At 47.2% G+C, this 18,788-nt stretch overlaps 2 protein-coding genes across 3 annotated transcripts in view; both read left to right on the plus strand.

Moving 5' to 3' along the window:
• The window catches only part of LOC134486852 (keratin-associated protein 5-5-like), a 61,146-nt gene extending 42,769 nt beyond the window's left edge, over window positions 1–18,377 (plus strand). Inside the window, exon 1 of the mRNA XM_063286989.1 lies at window positions 1–18,377. This exon is cut by the window's left edge and continues 42,769 nt beyond it. The gene's annotated coding sequence lies outside the window, so the exon portion shown is untranslated.
• Etv6 (ETS variant transcription factor 6) overlaps window positions 1–18,788 on the plus strand; it is a 239,413-nt gene that overhangs the window by 60,772 nt on the left and 159,853 nt on the right. The gene's annotated exons all lie outside the window — the stretch shown is intronic.

Raw genomic sequence — 18,788 nt, forward strand, 5'->3', positions numbered from 1 at the left:
ACAGTTGTGTAGAGTTTTAGGTGCGTCTCTGCCCATGGGGTTAGTTTTCTTCCTCCCATTTGTGGAGGGCGAAGGTTTCTCTGCTCCACATAAAGTAGTTCCTTAATCCTGAGCGCCACACAGATCACTGAACATTCCCTTTTAAATCATTTCTAGATGTTTCTCAAACAGGAGAATAGTGTCCCCTGGGTCATGTGATTTAAATGTGAATAATGTATAGCGGATTACTCCTTGGAAGTCCTGATGCTAAGTCATTGGTTTTCATCTGGACCAACACTTTGGAGGGGACATGAGTAGTGTTGCCCAAATGTCCCCCACAGTCTCTGTGGGTGGGTTTGCGTCTCTGGTCACTTTTTACTCTCGCCCTTCCTCCAGGCTCCACCCATCTCCAGCATTCCACCAGCCATGTTTTGTTGACTGACATCTGTGACTGTTCATTTCCCACCATTTTTTTTTCTAGTCCAACAACGGACAATTTTATTTAGCCCTTAGCTTGAGACCTGGTACCCAGAGAAAGTGAAGAATGTTTCTTGCTGTGCCCAGGCCTTACTGCATCCACTAATCCTTTGTTAGGAATATAAGTGCAGTAAGAAACATTACATATATGCTCAGAATTTAGCAGTTTAATCTGATCAGAGACTTTCGAGGAAATGCCAGCTCCGGTGGGTGGGAGGTGGCCTTGGGTCATCCCTTCCTACTGATGTGGCCTTGGCAAACCTCTCAAAGACTTAACCAGCAAATCATAGATTTGATGGTGTTCCCAGTTGTACCCTGGATTGGTCAGGCTTCTCCAGAGAAGCAGAACCAATAGCAGACTAATATTGAAATTGGTATCAATAGATGTGATAGGTGTGTATATGTGTGTGGGCACATGTGTGCATGCGTGTGCTTGTGTGTGTGTGCATGAGTGTGCTTGTGTGTGCGTGTGTATGTGTACCTGTGCATAGAATGAGAGATAGGCAGACACAGAAGTCTTAGTTCTTAGAGGATTATCTCATGCCATGGTGGTATTGGACGACTGGAGTGTAAGGGAAGCATTAATGCTGTAACCTCAATCCAAGGGCTGCTGGAAGGCTGCATTTCCTATTCTGGTCCTATCTCTCAAGCTCTTCCACTGGTTGGGTGCAGCCCACTTTGCAGAGAGCATCGTTGCCGGTTAGGGTTGGGGCTGTGGATGGTTAAGTTGTAGAATACCTGCTTAGCATGGACAAGACCCTGAGTTAGTTCTTAGTACCACAAAACCAATCAATTGATCTGTTGATCTTGATGTTCATTGCACCTACAGAAACATCTTTATAGAAGTGTCTGGCTGGGGTTGGGTCAAGTAGAAGAGTATTTTGGTCTAGCAGGGGTGACCTGGTATTATCTATCCCACCGTCTTTTGGCTTGTGTGGGCATTGGCTGCTTCCCCCTCCCCCTCACTTTGCCCTTTTCCTCTCTAACATTACCTTTTGCTTCTTAACTGCCTGATGTGGGGCATGTGTGGAGTACAAAGTAGACCAGCTCCGTAGGTGGTTAAAGATACTGGAAAGGGAGCAGATCTTGAAGTTAGTCAGATCGGACGTGCAGATCTGTGGTCCTGGGAAATGGCCCTGCTTCCCTGGGATCTGGTCTCTTTCCTCTGATGTGGAATGGTAATGGTTCTCTATTCAGTTCTTATGAACACACACACACACACACACACACACACACACACACACACACACACACGATTTGATTATCTGTGTTTGGTAATTAGGTAATAGTTTTGGCTTTTGTTTGTTTGTTTGTTTGTTTGTTTTAAGATTTAAGTCATTGTATTAAACTTCTTCAGGTTCATTGTTGTTTCAAATGTTTTTATTCTTCCAAGACAGGGTCTCACTTGGTAGCCCAGGCTGGACTGGAACTTGTGCTCTTCCTGCCTCAGGCTTTCTGGAGTTTTTCAGGTTTTCTAGGTTTTCCCTTTGAGACTAGATAATGTATTTAACGTAATCGCAAGCCTCTTTCTCCATGGGTATCCTCTGGTTGTGCCTGTTAGTCCCTTCTCTTATTTCGCACCAAGCACACTCTGGCCTCAGGGTCTCTGCATGGTCCAGCTCACAGAGCTAAAATAACTACGTGCTTTGTTCCTTGGGCTTTATTCCAGGTATCTGCTCAAATGGCCACTCCCACCCCCACCCCGACCCTCACCCCCCAAGAAAGGTGTTCTTCAACCTCCTTATACAAAGTCATACTCACTCTTGATCTCTCCTGTGCTTTCCTTACCTTGTTTCCCCTCAGAGTCCTTACTGGATGAAATATTTGTTTTTCTGTCCGTCTTCCCAGTAGGACAGTGGTTGTCCACCTCAGGTATGAGGTGGAAATGATTCGGACCGTGCTTATGTCTTGATGTCATGCTATACTGCAGAAACTCACCTAGAGACTCTGAGTGGGGAAGAGATCGAGGTGTTAGCATTTCCTAAAAGTCAAAGCTTACTCTTGTGTGCAGGCCGTGGTCGGAGCCAGTGCTCTTGCCTGGAACCTTGTGCTGACGAGAACCCATAGTGGCGTGTACTCAGCATCAGCATCAGCGCCAGTGGATTTGGGAGGCAATCTCTCTCAGCCCCTCCCCTGACCTATGAAGGCTACTTGTGCTTGAGGCAAGATCCCCGGGTGATTCATTAGACAGAGGCAGAGAAGCCCTGTACTAGAATGTAAGTCGGGGACCTCATTTGACTCGCTGCTGCTGTGTTTTGGGTCAGAAAAATACCCAGCACAGCACGTTTGTTGAATGACTGAGTAAATGAATGAAAATCAGTGAAGAGAGCAAGCAGTTGGTAAGGGAGAGAGGTCAGGGAAGCCGAGGCAGTGGATGATGTTCCCAGGCCAGAGTGGAGCAGAGTTGCTTGTTCTCAGCTCTGATTAGTACCCACCAGTTTTGGACTTCCCTTCAGCTCACCTTCGCCTTGCTGTCTCCTCCAGAGTGATAGCTGACTAATCAGAAATATTGTGATAATGAATTGCCTAATGACCGGGTCCTGCTTCTCCTCTCCAAGCATATATTTGATTAGAGGCCTGCTGAAACCAATTAACCAATTAAGTAATTCAGTAAGACTTTCTGGACTGCCTACTGTATGTGTAGTTTAACTCAGGCCCAAGAGACAAGAAGCTAAGGTAGGGAAAAACGTAACTCACGTGCCAGCTATGGAGACAGCCGTGTGGATACGTTATTATAATCTGAAGGGAAACCAAAAGCCAGTGGTGTACCACACTTGTAGATGTGTAGGTAGTTTGCCACACAAGGTCAAGAGTAAGGGATTGACTTTCTTAGGGCGAGCACAGTAGACCCGTTGGTGGAGAGGGATGTTTGAATCTGGCATGTGAGAGACGGGAACACAGGTCGGTAAGACATGCGTGTGGGTTTGATTGCCACAAGGACTGTTAGAAGATAGTGAACGTATTGAACACATTCTGTGTATAAAGAAGTTGACTCTGGCCTATGGGAGGTGGAGTGGAGGTGGACACGGGACCCGTCTGACCCAGTTTGAAGGTGATTAAAAGTAACATCGAAGTTAGGTGATAAAGCCATGGCCTTGCGCAATGCCGCTAGGAATTCTGGGAGTGATGAAGAATTGTTTTAAGTGACTCTATAAGCATACAGACTGAAAATGGAGGTAATATATGGCTGTAGGTCGTTTGTCTTTCCTTGGCTGTCTGGACAGCAGGACTGTGGAGTTGAGCCTCCTCGTTTTCTTAGAACTTTGAGTCCAGAGTGTGGTTGCTTTGACTTCACCTCAGGATGAAGAGAAGTCTAAGGTACAAAAAGATCACCATGACAGAGCCTATTAGTGATAGGCAAGTCACCCTTTCCTTGCAGACAGTCCCAAGACCCCCAGGGGATGCCTGAAGACACCAATAGTATCAGATACTGTGCCTGACAGAATATGTTCTGAGAAAGGGACTTTGGGTGATTTGGTTGTTAATGTGAACATCATGGAGTATCTTATAAAAACATTCCTGGGATGTCACTAAATTATGTAATATTTAGAAACCCCTTCTGCTCTGCTGCCCGGGCCACTGAAATAAAATGACTATTTTTTTTCTTCCAAATATACCTGTAAATATTTTTTAATTTGTGAATGAGGCACAGTAAAATATTAATGAATAATAAAACAATCATAACAGCATAATAATGAGTGTTATTTAAAACTTACAAATTACTTAATTCTGGGGTTTTTCCATTGGACATTTTTTGTCAACAGCTGACCACAGGTAACCAAAATCAAGAAAAGGCACATTGCAAATAAGCGAGGGCACTGCTGTTTGCTGCCACGAGGTTTACAGACACAGTGTCGCCTGCAGTTCTCTCCACAGTCCTGTGAGATAGGAGGTGATGTGCTTTTATTTTATTTTTTTTGAAAGATGAGGCAAAGCTGAGGAGATCAGATAACTCGCCCAAAGTCACACCACTGACAAGTGGTCTTCTGGGCGTGGAGTCCAGCGCTGCCCTTCCTAAGCTCGCTCTGCGTCTGTTCCGTGTTCCCTTGATTTCTTCCTCGTTCTCCCTGCCCGAAGTGAGTCAGCCTTAAGAGGGCAGCCATGATTCTTCTCATTTTGAGAGGAAGCTGAGTTTTGATGGTCTGGAACTGAAGGTTCCTGACAGCCGACTCTTTCTATAGCTCTTCTCACAATTTCACAGTGCGATACTGATAACTTGTAAGCAATGATGTTAGGTTCTTTTTAGAAAAAAAAAAAACAACCTACATTTGGAGATGGAATAGAAGGAAACTAACCCAAGTGGGAGAATTTCTTTTTTATAAAACATTTTTATTAAAACTTTTCATGTACATAAATGATATGGGATGCACAGATACATTATTAGAACTGTTAGACTTATTATGTATGTATGTGTGTGTATAAATGTATGTGATTATGTAAACACATACATGCCATGACACACATGTAGAAATAAGAGGTAGTCTTTGTGGAGTTGGTTCTTTCCTTCCCAACCCCGTAAGACCCAGAGATTAGCCATATTGGTAGTCGGGCTTAGTGGCAGCCATCTTTGCCCACAAAGCCATCCCAGAGTGCAGTACGGCTATCGGGCTACTGAATCACTGAGTCAGGTTTCTTACAGTGATCCAAGGCTCCCTACTTGCTTGCCCTAACAATTGGGAGAACTCTGGGGAGAGCAGCATCCTTAGGCATATGATTGTGGTGAGCCCAAGGCTTGGTGAGAAGGAAGTTGCTAGGTTCTCTGGACCTGCTACTGAAAAGCTGAAGAAAGCTTCCTCTTGCTTATTACCCTGCCTCTAAAAATGATCTGGAACAAAATACGTGGAGATCAGGGCTGCGGTGTGATGAAGTAGGAAAGCCTTTTTATTAGACCCCATTAAGACCACTTGACCAGGCTGACACCCTTACACCATGCTCACTTCTGCACCGGTGTTTGTGTTAGTATTTGGTAGGAAGTGCCTTATTTTAGGAAATTGGTGGATATGGGCAGATCGGAGCTGGTTCCTCTCTGGTTGTAGGAATACTCTGAGTACGCTGTGGGATGCTATTCAGACGGTCTCTGGGTACCTAAAGTATCCCTGTTGCTCCGTGATGTACACGCCTCTAGAAGGAATCACATCTCGCTCCCTCCAATTCTGACGCTGTGTGGTTTTCCTTTTATACAGAGGGTAGAATAGCACTGGAGCCATTGGATGGCTCTGATTATTGTTTCGTTGGATCTGTGTGGTTCAGTCAGTGCCATTTTCTATTTGTCATGGGTGCTGTGAGCACCATAGTGGCCTTGAAGCTGTTAATAAACTGCCCAGCCACTCATCCTAGTCCTCCGAGTATGCCGAGATACCTTGTATACTAGAATAACCAGGTGATTTTAATTGCAAGGGTTCAGGCGAGGGCCAGTTTGGGAAGCAGCAATTCTCATTTGAGCCAGTGTTTGAAAAGACAGGTTTTGAGGGTGCTTGGAGCCCTCTGTGGACACAGATACCTTCCCCTGAGTGCAAAGAAGCCTGGATTTTTCTTTCGATCCCTTTTCTGAGCACCGTACGCTAGCATTGCCCTTGTGCTCCAGGAGTCTGCAGGGCCACATTGTCTTCCTTTTACCAGGAATCAAGCAGCTGGCTTCGCTTTCCCAAGAGCGGCCAGACCAGGAGCCAAGCCGGCCACATCTCTAACTTTGATGGTGCGATTGCTTCAGCTCCCCTATTTCATCACCGATTAGGATGCGCAGGCGGCACCAAATGACACATAGCCCATAAAACATATCTGCTTCCTGCTGATTTCAGGTTCTGGAGGAGAGGCCGTGAGTGGGGATTAAGACAGACTGGAGTAACAAGCAGGAAGCTGGGCACTGTGGAGTATTTATGTCTACTATTAAGTTCATAGATCATTACTTTTTTTTATAGCTGTTGTGTGTTCTAGGGTGTGTGTGTGTGTGTGTGTGTGTGTCTGTCTGTCTGTCTGTCGAGTAAAAAGCATCCATGCATTTCTAGCTGTCAAGTCTGAGAACATTAATGGAAGTTTTGACCCCACGTGTCTGCACATACTCATAGAATAATTATGGAAGCTCTCAAAGAAACAATGTCAGGTGGGAGATGATTCAGCGGTCAGCTCTTTGCTATGCAGGCATGGGGGGGGAGGTCTGAGTTTGTATTAGCAGAGCTCATAATAAAAGCCCCACCCATGTAGTTCCAGAAACAGACAGGAGAATCTGGGATCCCTGGCCAGCTAGTGCAGCTCCCCAGGGAGCCCTAGGTTAAGTGAGGCACCCTGTCTCAAAACGTAATGTTGAAAGCAACTGAGAAAGACGCCCGATTTCAAGACTCCTCTGGCCTCTAGTTGTACATGCATGGGTGCGTCTTTCCATGTATGTACGCAGACACACATGCACACACGTATGCATGCTCACACAGGAGTACACACTGGTGCGTGGCAAACCTAATCATGAAAAATAAACCACCTCTCGGTTTACTGGCTTCTTCCGACCTACTTCCCTGAGGTGGTTTCTTAGAGGATGTCCTGGGAGTTTGCATCCACCTTCTAGACCGTGCGTGGCCCCGCATTGTCCCAGCTTCCAGTTCTGAGCATCCTCAAGTGTTGGAAGAGACTTGAACCAAGCCCTTGGAGGCTCCAAGGACTTGGGCCTTTGGGGAACAGCCTGGAAGCAGTGTTCTAACAGCTCCTTAGCTCCAGCTGAACAGATCACGCAAACAGAATGCCACCCTACAGACCAGCGCCTGAAAGGGGAAACTGTGATGCTTCGGAGGGAGAATGCGACTGAAATTGAGCAAAGCCTATAATTAAGGATTTTAGAAAGATTCAGGGAGTTTTTAAGAAGAGGTACCTCAGGTGCGTGCTATGCTGTGCCCCTGAGAGGCCCTGTGGTTCCGCCTCAGTCCTGGCAGGCCCGCCACATTTCCATGCACCCAGCGGTACCCACGTCCCTCACGTGAACCAGCTCATTCTCCTCAGTTCACAGCTTCCCCGCAGGCTTGAGCACACCCCGCTGCTTCTGACACAGCATCTCAAACTTGCTAGATGTTTCAAAGACTGGCCAGCTGCATATTTGGTGGGACCCAAGCAAAATGCCAATTCAAGCCTCTCTGTTTAAAAAAGCAGGAAGATTTTCAGAGCAGCCAGAGAGGAACATTAAAACAAGCACAGGCAAGTGCACGGTCCCTGGGTGGCTGCATGGGTCAGACCCACAAAAGCGGTGCGGTGCGGTGCTCAGAGCTGTGTTCAAAGCAGGAATTGGTTTTTGGTTTTTTTTTTTTTTTTTTTTTTTGTTTTTGTTTTTTTTTGTGACTCTCGTCATTTGTGAGAGCCTCTGCGATTCCGGAAGCCATTCCACCAGGAATTACCTGAGGCTAACCAAGGTTGTATGGAGTGTTGGGGTTCACTTGGGGGAGTCTGTGAGGACCCTCAGTATGATCTCACTGGCATGCAGCCAGGGCAGACCGGATTAAATCAAATAGGTTGAAAGATTACACGGAAGAAGTTGGCGCTATCTTAAGGGCTGTTACTGGAGTCTGCAGGTGTGTAGCGTGTAGCGCTGCAGATCTGTCCTTCCGTAAAGGACAGTGCTCCCCGCTCTGACTTAAAACCTTTGAGCGGTGAGGTGCATATTAGACATTGCAGCAAACTCTAGACCTTTTGAGGATACTGGTCTTTTAGCTTTAGAATGGGACAGAGACGAGAAGTGTCTACGCATAATAGGGCTACGAAGGGACGTTCTAGCCTCAAATCAGTACAAATGCGTGTAGTGTTTTCTGGCACGGAGCCAAAGCCACACTGACTTGTTTTTCCCTCACAAACCATCAGTAATGGAGTAAGTTGGCCTGCAGTTTGACAAGGCTCTAGATAAAGATGCATCTGTCTGTGGACAACAGTGAAGAGGCCTTTGTGTTCCTTACAGTCGCAAACATGCACGTTGTGGCCTTTTTTTTTTAGGGGACAGGGGTGCGTTGTAGCGTTGCAGGGAGCATCCAGACTGGAGGAGAAGGACACGGACAGGTTGTAAATGCAGTAAAACGGTGAGGCTGAGGCAGGGGCCAGGAGGAGCAACAGGAAAGGAAGGAGGTATGAACAGTTCCGTCTCTGGCGGGTTTTTTTCCTCTCTCATGCTAGGGTATTGGCGACTTCCCTCCTGCAAGTAGGAAGGTCATGTTCCCCAGGTACATGGGCACCAAAGACTTGTTCCCTTAAGCCATCCGGGAAGTGAGGGAGTTTCTCACCGGGGGGTTGGGCTTCCACCATGCAGGAAATGCTGGTTTACTAATCACTAATCAAAAGCATAAACGGGACAGTGTCCATGTGTACAGATTTGGCAGAGAGGCAAAAACTGGAGGTTATTTGTGCTAGTGATTACTGAAGGGGGAAGAGTTGATACCTGAAGACATTATTAGCATGTCCAAGCATAGCCTTAAACGTCCCAAACAGCTGCCAGCACACTGGTCCCCCAAATCATCCGGGGGAGCGGTGTCAGAGACAGTTCCCGGTGGAGGTAAGGACCGCTCTCTGAGATGGTGTGTGCATGGTGTGAAGGGGTTTGGGTTCAGAAGGGTAGAAGGGCAGTCCTGTGTTCCGATCTTATTGGCATTTAAGCAATCTGGGGCTTAAAATCCTCTAAGCCTCAATTTCCCTGTCTGTAAAACCAAGATAAAAAAGCGCCTTGCACGAATTGTTTAGAATCGAGGGGTCAGTGGGCGTGCCGAGGGCCTCACACCCCAGCACGTGGTTGGCGCGCACCCCAAGGAACGTCGGCTTTCTTGGCCTTCCTTTCTTGAGAGTGAAGGTGTAGTTACTCGTTTTGGGTGTAGAAATGTCGACTGGCGTGTTAAGGTGGGATCCCTCTTCAGAACCTTTTCGTAGGTGGTCAGAGTTACCCTTTGACGTTGATAGTTGCGAGGGCTGTAATTGAAGGGTTACATCAGGAAATTCTAGACTTTGAACATTATGCTTCTGTTTGCTCTAAGACAGGGCAAGGCAGGCTTAGCGAGTCTGATCATTAGAGACAGGGAGTGCTTGGGAAACTGAAGCCCATGCTTTCTAGTGTTTCATTTTAGCCAGTTATGTTTCTTGTCCAGCCTGCAGTTTGCCTGAACTGCTCACAAGGAGAGAAATTGACAGGTGTGTTTCCTCGCCTTCTGTTCTCCCCTGCTTGTCCTTAGGAAAGGTGTTAGTGAGCAAACAGCACACTGGCCTTTGCTTAACAGCCTTGGAGAGGCCCGGTCATGCATGCCTAATTGAGTCCTCTCTATCAAACACACACACACACACACACACACACACACACACACACACACACACACACACAAACCCTCTTTCTCTCCAGGCATTGTCAGAGTCTCAGCACAAAAGCAATGCTTGCCCCTCCTAGGTTCCATTATCTAATAGGTAGGTTGGAACAATATAGCCCGATATGTCTACCCACTGATGTTTGCATATTAGGAAGGAGTCAATCCATTCTAGTTCTAGCCAGAACCTTACCTGTTCCTCACCAGCCTGTCTATGTTGCAGTTTAAAATCATGTAACTCAACAGCTTTCTCTGCAAACAATGAAAATTGAGACCTTCTCTTCCAGGACCTAGTCCTTGGCCACTCCCTAAAGGAAGGAAAATAGATGTCTCTTGTGTTCAGACCTTTGCTCATTGCTAGGCACGGCCCGTTCCTGTGAGGAAGCAGCATTTTACGCTCTACATAACCTAGCTGCTGTATGGAGCAACACTTAAGAAAATCCATGCTGCAGTTACTCGAGCTCTGATGCCCGTTAGAGTCGCACCAGTTGTGTTGTATGAATGTTTGTTGTGAGGTTTCGTCTTGGTAGCCGTGGGGTGGGAATCTGAGAAGTCCCAGGTTACAGAAGCTTCACTTTAGAGTGGTGGGTGTGATGGAGGTGACAGAAAGGAACCAAGAGAGCAGACTGCCTGGCTTGAATCTGTTACTTGATGATCACCGGCTTGCACTCAACGCCATCTTCCTCGTTTGCAGAATGGGAATGCCAGTGTCTTGGGGTTGGGAGCGTTATGTGAGAGTCCTTCAGATGTTTCTGTGTGCCAGCTTCTCAGTAACATGGTTCCTCACAGTCTCCCCGTGTGTTAGCTCTCTTTGAGCACTTACTACCTGCCAGAGACCAAGCATTCACATTGCTAACCCCACTCCCTCCCCTTTCCTCGCCTCCCTGCCTTCTTCTGTCCTCTGTGTCTCTGTAACCCTGCCTGCCTCCCATTCTGTCTTGCCCACGGGAAATAGCAGCATACTGCAGCTAATAAACGCCTCAATTTAAAAAGTGATATATGCACTTGTTGTCCTCAATCGCGACCTTTGGACATAGGAGCTCTGTCAGGACAGTCTACCTTTTTTGTGTCTCTTGTCCAAGAGTGGGTACTAGGGACATGATTGGAGTTCGTGGTTATTTATTGCATATCCGCATCCCCACAAGTCACTTGGGTTTATCCATCCGGGTCCCTCGGAGTCCCATGTCCCTCCCTCGGGTGTCCTTGGTTCAATTTCATTCTTTCCTTCTCAAGCTTCAGACTCACACATACTAGGAGAGGTGGCGTAGCCAAACACAGAAGATGTTTTAATTTTATTTGTTGACTTTTGGCCTGTAGTGGCGGATGGCCCTAAGCTCCTGATTGTCCTGCCTCTCAAGTGCTGGGATAATAACCCCACATCACCATGCCTAGCTCTGAAGCATCTTTTGAAATAAGTGGCATTTGGAGAGTATGGAGCTTTGGGAGGGTGAACTCATGTTTCTCAGAATTTCTCTACGGAGAGACCTGGACCCTGGTGGGCTTTGCAGACTTCCACCTCAGCTCTCACTCAGTCTAAGGGATGCTGTGTGTCGGCTCTCCACATGGGCAAATTGGCTTCTACTCCGCAGTGAGTTTTAAACTCCCAGCTCTGCTGTGGGTACTTCATCTGTGAAGTAGGTCAGCCCCCCACATCCTCCAGTTACTCCTGAAGCTCAGGTTTTCCCTGGTGGGTCTTGACAGGGGCCGCCTTTACAGTGAATATGGCCAGGGTTTACATCAAGGATTGAGGGGTTCCAATGGAGCCTACTTGTCTGTCAGCTCCCAGTAAAGGAGTAAGCACGGAGGGTTTGGAAGGAAGATGTGGGACGTGGCTGTGAATCTTTAGTATTTGAAGTTAGTCGTGTAGAGTGGGTCTGTGCCCATCAGCCCCGGGGGAGTTTATATCCAGGTTTGAATCTGTAAACCACGTGGGGTTTCCAGGACCTGTTTCCTCTTGGTTTCTCTTTGCTTGCCCTGTGGGTGAGCATGAAGTAAACATTGATTGAAGATCTAGTATGAGCCAGTAGGTATCAGGAAGTTCTTACTGCTGTTCTATGCATTGCTAGAGGGTTGACTTGGGATGGGGGCAGAATTCGCCTTACCAGAAGCACACATGTGGGTATGTATGTGCACAAGACTCCTGAAAGTGCATATATTCTCTCTCTCTCTCTCTCTCTCTCTCTCTCTCTCTCTCTCTCTCTCTCTCTGTAAGTGTCTGTGTGTCTGTCTGTTGTTGGGTGTACTTGTGTCATGGGGTATGTGTGGAGGTTAGGGAACAACTCTGTGGAGTTGATTTTCTCGCCTTCTATATCTTTATTTGGGTTCTGGGGAGCAGGGCTTCAGGCTTGTATGACAACAGCTTTATTTACTGAGTGGAGTCACCAGCCTCCAGAGCTTCTTGACTAGGTGACTTGTATTAGCATCAGACCTGCCATACTGTATCCCAGGGAGGTGTCTGGTAGAGGCCACTGCAGCATCCGTAGTCATACACATACGTCTTACCCTCTTGCCCTGGGGTTCTCAAGCTTCTCATTGGAGTTTCACAACCTCGTTGATCCATTTTGTGTTATAACAAAATTCCCGAGGGCGGGTATTTTATTAAGAAAGAAGGTTTTATCTTGTCGCCATCGTGGCAGCTGGCAATTCTACAGGCAGCCTGGTGTCTGGTGAGCACCCTTTTGTCCCTCACCAGCAGCTGCCTTTCCATGTGGCGTAGAGGTGCGAAGGGATACATGCAAAAGGAACCAAGATGTGGCGTAGTCTCGCCTGCTGTCAGCCTCCTCGGGCGTGACCGTACTGATGCAGTCACCAGGGTAGAGCCACCGGAACCTGACCTGACTGCCTTGCTCAGGCCCTGCGTTGTAAAGGTTCTCCTTCCTCAGCCTGAATACCCTGGAGACCAAGCTTCCAGCGCTTGAATCTTCAGGGAGCAAGCTGGATCCCAAACAGTACCGCATGTTGTTATCTCTTGTCACTTGCTGCTGCCCCTTCTCTCGGTCACAGCACTGTGAGTCACTGGCACATCTTCCCTTGAAGAAGCAGTTCCCTGGTAGAACGCGCCCCCCCCCCCTAACGTCTAGCCCAGTGCTCAGCACTTCCTTGAGTGTGTGACCGGATCGGTCAGGTAGAATTCCAAGTTCACATTGCATTCCGTTTTGTTTGGGACTGCGCACAGTTAAGATGAGATGGCAGTGACCCGTCAGTCCTTGGCAGTCCTTAGTTTTTTTTTGGAATGGCACTTGCTTTACTAAGTTCTGACCTGGTTTGTAATAGCTAGGTTTCCCTGTCACCTACTTTTGCAATGAAGTTAAGTGCATCTCGAAGGCAGCGTCTTAGGAGATGGATTCTGACTCCTCTTTGTCCCATAGGAGTGCTATGTGCTCTGGTGTGAGCGTTCATCCCTCGAGGGGCTTCTTACCCGCCCAGCTGACTCCTTATGGCCTCAAGGCACACAAGACTGCTGTATCTGCTTTTGTGTCCGATCACATGCTCATCTTACCTCTCACATCTAACGATGCATAGTATGTACTCAAGAAATGCCTGTAGACTCAGAATCCAGTCAGCAATAATCAAGAGTATAATAGATAACCTGCTTCAGGAACATCCATAGGGCGGGAGATGGATGTTTGAAAGAAACAGAGCCAGCCTCGAAGCTTCCTGGAGAAGGTCCTTCAAGTTGAGATTCATGGATCGTAGACACTCATCGTTAAGAGAATGCACTTGAGTTTTATTGTTTAATAGGTGTTTGGATCAGTTAACTTTTTATGATAGTGTTTTTAAACACAGTGATCTTTCCTTAATTTCTCCATATAACTACATAGTAATTACATAATCATTGATGTTTATCGACAGTTTAATTTTGTGTTCGGCTGGGTTGGGGGGGATTGTGAATGTGTTGTGGTGTGTGTGTGTGTGTGTGTGTGTGTGTGTGTGTGTGCACGTGTGTGCACGTGTGTGCACGTACATGCCCGCGTGCACACGGATATAGAGGCCAGAAGTTAATGTCTTGTGTCTTCCTAAGTTATTCCATACCCTAAGTTTTGAGACAGGGTCTGTTCTGGTTCCTAGTGCATGATTGGCTAGACTGGCTGGCCAGCCACTGAGCTCCAGGGATGAAGGAACCTATCCCTACCTCGCTGGCACTGAAATTACAGATACGCACTGTGTACCTAGCTCCTGGTGCAGTTGCTGGTGGTCCAAACGCATGCTCTTGTGCCGTGCAGCAAGGACATCACTACTGAGTCATCCCCTCAGCCTTCGACATTCCAGTTTGGCTGTTACTTAATAGCTGAATGTCTAATGTTGTGTGGGGGGCTCCATAGCTCATGAAACACTCTTGCCCTGTGTCCTCTCTTGGTTTTGATGGCGCCGTAACACACCGTGCTGACTGAACAGCTTAAGGCTCTGGTTCTAACCTGGCTTCTCTGTGAGCGCCGCTCACAGCAGCCATCCCATCCCATCCGTCACGGCTTCCTGCTCAGGCAGGTCAAGTTTGCCGAGGGAAGGAGTGGCCCAATGGCCAGGTGTGCCGGTTCACAGCCTGAAAGGGGCAGCTGTCAAGTGAACTTTGTCCGAGTTTTAAGAATTTTATCTCACCGCTCTCCCGAGTGGGTGTGTGCCCAGAGATCAAAGGCTTGTTTTGAGGCTTCGCGCCTTTCCCTGAAGACACTTTCCGAGGTCCCTGGAGCTGTTGGGCAACTGCCTCTGTAGAGGCTGCGTTGCTATGTGGCACCAGGTGTATGTTTGCCCCCTGAGAGAGAGATTGGCTGCACTAGCACCTCAGAAGGTTGCTCACTAGGTCACCAACGTGACAGAAATGGCATGTGTGTGTGTGTGTGTGTGTGAGAGAGAGAGAGAGAGAGAGACAGAGAGAGAGACAGAGAGAGAGACAGAGAGAGAGACAGAGAGAGAGACAGAGAGACAGAGAGAATGCTAGCAGTTATAAGATTCTCTCTAACCTGGAAGCCATTACTATGACTGACTCATGGTGGTAGTTGGCCTTGAACTCTTGGGTCAATAGAATTTTGATTTTGGTTAGATTCTTCTCTCTCTCTCTCTCTCTCTCTCTCTCTCTCTCTCTCTCTCTCTCTCTGTGTGTGTGTGTGTGTGTGTGTGTGTGTGTGTGTGTCCACTTACTTTCATGAGTGTGCAGGAGAACATGCACATTACATGTGAAGGCCAGAGGACAACTTCAGGTTCTGTCCTGAAGAGCTTTCTTCCCTGATGTATTTGTTTGCCTGCCTGCCTGTCTATAGACAAGGGTCTGATTTGCATGGACCTCTCCAAGTAAGGTGGGCTGTCTGGCTAGGGAGCCTCAGGGATTTGCTTGTCCCTGTCGTGTTACAATTACCTGCTGCCATAGCCTGGTTGTGGTTCTGCTGTCAGTCGGGTTCTAAGGGTGGAACGTAGGTCTTCCTGATTGCACACCAAATGCTTTACCAACAGAGCTATCTTCCTAGTAGTGCCCAGGAACCATGTTGACCTTTGGGGGACACTGTCCCTTGGTTCTTGGCTCTGGATTGCTGTTTCATGCATTCTTCTTGCTATTCTTGAGACAGTCTTTCCACACAACCCTGGTTGTCCTGCAGCTCACTATGGAGACCAAGCTGGCTTTGAATTCACGGCTTTCTGAGTACCGGGATTAAAGGTGTGTGCCACCACACCCGGTTTTATGTGTTATTTTCTTCACAAAATAATTTTGAAGACTGAAGTAAAAAACCTGTCTCGAGCATCTTCCTCACGCTGTGCTGTGTGCGAATGGGTTGCCACTAGCTGTCTTGGCGTCTGTCTCTGGATTTGTGTTGATTTGTAAAGGTGTTGAATTTTTATCTTTCGAGGTGGGTTTTTTTTTTTTAGATATGCTAAACAGGAGAGGGATCCATGGCCATCTTAATGCTGTTGGGAGGTTTTTCTGCATAAGCAAAAATTATTATTGACTTAGCTACCAGCATCAGGAGGTGTATTTTAGTCCCTCCAGGAAGGGACCATTTGACTTTGACCTTACTTTTTACTAATTATTCTCTTACAGTCCTTCAAAACAAAACAAAACCCAACCCCTACTATTTAGGGGCTTAACCGTGGATCATCAGCAAAGCCTGCGGCCTTTGTAGTCCTTTGTAGGCCTTTGCGGTTGACAGTGAGAAATTCCTGTCCATTTCTTGTTCCCCTTTACCTTGGTATTTTAGAGATATCTGCAAAGCAATGTGGCAGAAAGCAGCATAACCTGTCTGATAAGTCCTGTCTAAACAGAGGAAGGCCAATAAGGCCCTGGTCTGGCATTGGCAGTCTCAAAGGAGCCAATTGTACAAGTCACTGAGGCCCTCAGGGAGAGCCACACTGTTCACAGTCCAGGGGAGAGTGGTGTTCAGTAGCGTCAGGACTCTGATGGGGTGGGCCTGTTGCTGTCCGAACATCTGACAGTTGTCCCCACTCTACCAAACTGTGACCTCGTCTGGATCCTTTTAGACTTCCTCCTGCAGGTGCAGACAGTGGTGTCGGCCACTCTTCAGTGCAGAGTGTGGGTGGTTTTTCCTTTTCTCCTCTTGCTCTGAAGGATTCAGCCATGGACACCTAACGATGGACATGCGAGGAAAGAGAGCCCTTCTGTGGTCTGGTGGCGCCTCAGTGGGCTGCCATTTGCTAAAACCTAACTTTTCAGTGCTCTGATTGCACACCCCCTGGTATTCCAAAGGAGCGGCTTTCCCAAAGCGTGTGCAAAACACCTTTGCTCTGTCCAGTGAGAGAGCATCTCCTGGATGGAAGCCCTCCTGAACTTCATGTTCTTTCTATCCCTGTCTAGATCTGGCCCCTATTCCCCCTGAGACCCACTGAAGAGGAGAGTGGAGAGGCCACCCTTTAAAACACTGCTCTGAAGGTTAAAACAGAAGCGCTGCAGGGGAGAAGCAATTCTAAGTGTGGGTTTTTCTGTGGCAGTATCTCCCTATTACAATTAAAAAAAAATGTCATGAATAATCTCAAGAGTCAGGTTTTGATCTTTATAGGAAGCAGTGATATTGAAAATAAAAATATATGCATATTTAATGAACTGTCAACACTTTCAACAGCATTTAATAGAAAAAATATTAAAAGTAGAACTAGGAGCTGGGGGTATAGTTCCATTGGTTGAGTCCTTGCCTACCATGCGCAGAGCCTTGAGTTCAGTCCCCAATCCTGGAGAGAGATTTGGAAGGAGGGTGCTTACAGTGAAAACCAAGTACTGTTTGCTTCTCCGTGGTATTCTGCATGAAAGCGAGAGCATGTTAAACTATTAGGCTTTGAGGATTTGGGGATTCACAGTGTTATTCTTTTCTTTTTTTTTTTTTTTTTTTTTTGGTTCTTTTTTTCAGAGCTGGGGACCGAACCCAGGGCCTTGCGCTTCCTAGGTAAGCGCTCTACCACTGAGCTAAATCCCCAGCCCCTCATGGTGTTATTCTTAAGAAGAAAAAAAAAAGCCTTCTCCCCCTCGCTTGGTCTATGAGGAAAAGGAAATGTTAGAAAAGCCTGAGCTAGAACAGGAAGCTCTAGTCACACTTAAAATCCAACTGCCTTCTCATGCTGTTCTTTCTGTTGATGGATTTAACACAACACTTCCTGCTTTGAGAAGAACTTCCTCTCCAAGGGCCCCAAACCCTTTATCGTTATAAATCTTTATTTTTCCTGTTGTCTGAAAAATATTGAAAAGGTTGCCTACCCTCTCAACAGGTATCAGCTGAAACGCTTTCATCGGTCTGGGACCATTCGCTCGCGTGGTCCCACCGAAGGCAGTAAAGTGGAACCAAGTCATCTCCCATGCCCGAGACTTTTCGTGGTTTTAGCATTCCCAGCCCCACATCCTAGTAATGCTCCCAGTCCCAGACAAACCAGTCACCTTTTTAGGATCAGGTGACTCTTCATAAAACGCTACCATTCTACCTGAAACCTGTCCACCTTAAAGTTGACCTAGATAACATGGACCAGGGCCTATCTCTGATGCCTCCTTGTGGAAGCCCCAAAGCACGTAATCCTGGGATGAGGAAAACTGAAGATACGTGGGGCGGGGCATTGCTGAGCAGAATTTCTGGTTTCATGCTTGCCTGCCATGTCCCCTTTTAGTACAATACATGGTAGATACCGAAAGCAAGAACTGCTAACTGCCTGAGTCCCAAAAGAAGAAGTGTTTTTCGAGATACTTCTGTTGTTCTGTTGTTTGGTTTGGTTATCTGGAAGACGAAGATACTGGTCTCCGTTTCTAAGTCCTCTTCCTGCCTAAACCTGCAAGAATCAGGAAGTAGAAAGCAGAGTGCTCAAGGGAGAATGGAAGCTGGGCCAGGTAGCGCACACTGTCATCCCGGCGTTCAGAAGGTTGAGGCGGGAGGATCATGAGCTGGAGGCTAGGCTGGGCTACAGAAGTGAGTTCAAGCCCAGCCCAGGCTGTGTAACAAGACCTTGTCTCCAAAATCTAAAGAAGAAAGAGGAAAGAAGAAGGCAGAGTGCTGGAGGAGGCACGGGAGAAAGGTAGAGGGAGACACAGAGTATATTCCCTTTAGGAAGCTCTGCCCAGAGCGAGGGGAGCTTTCTTCAAGTGCAAACCTTTTGAACACATTTAGGCCATGTGCAACAATCCTCCGCCCCAGCTTTTCCCACCATCACCCCTTGTCAGTCCTTCGGCCGCGTGGTGCTTTGGCCTGTCTGCACTGGACAGACATCTGTCCATGCTTTTCGGCTTAGACGCTCTGTCGCTTGGTTTAAATATGACCTGAGATGTCAGAACGTGCTCCCCTCTGTCTAAGCTCCCCAGTTTTAGTTCTGTAGTCATCTTAATCACCAGGGCTTTCAGGATACATTTTCTCCCTTCCTCACTACGCCAGTGGAACACTGTTTTTGCTTGGCAAACTAGTCGTCTTAGTTTGAGGAGAAAATGTAGAATCTGGCCTCCTTTGCTTAAAATTCCAGCATTACTTATACAGCATTAAAAGACAAAACATTGAATTTTTTTTTTTTTTTTTTTACAAAATTCTGTGTTTTGTCTGCATGTATTGCCTTTGT

The sequence above is a fragment of the Rattus norvegicus genome, chromosome 4, assembly GCF_036323735.1.
Source record: "Rattus norvegicus strain BN/NHsdMcwi chromosome 4, GRCr8, whole genome shotgun sequence".
NCBI classification, from domain to species: domain Eukaryota; kingdom Metazoa; phylum Chordata; class Mammalia; order Rodentia; family Muridae; genus Rattus; species Rattus norvegicus.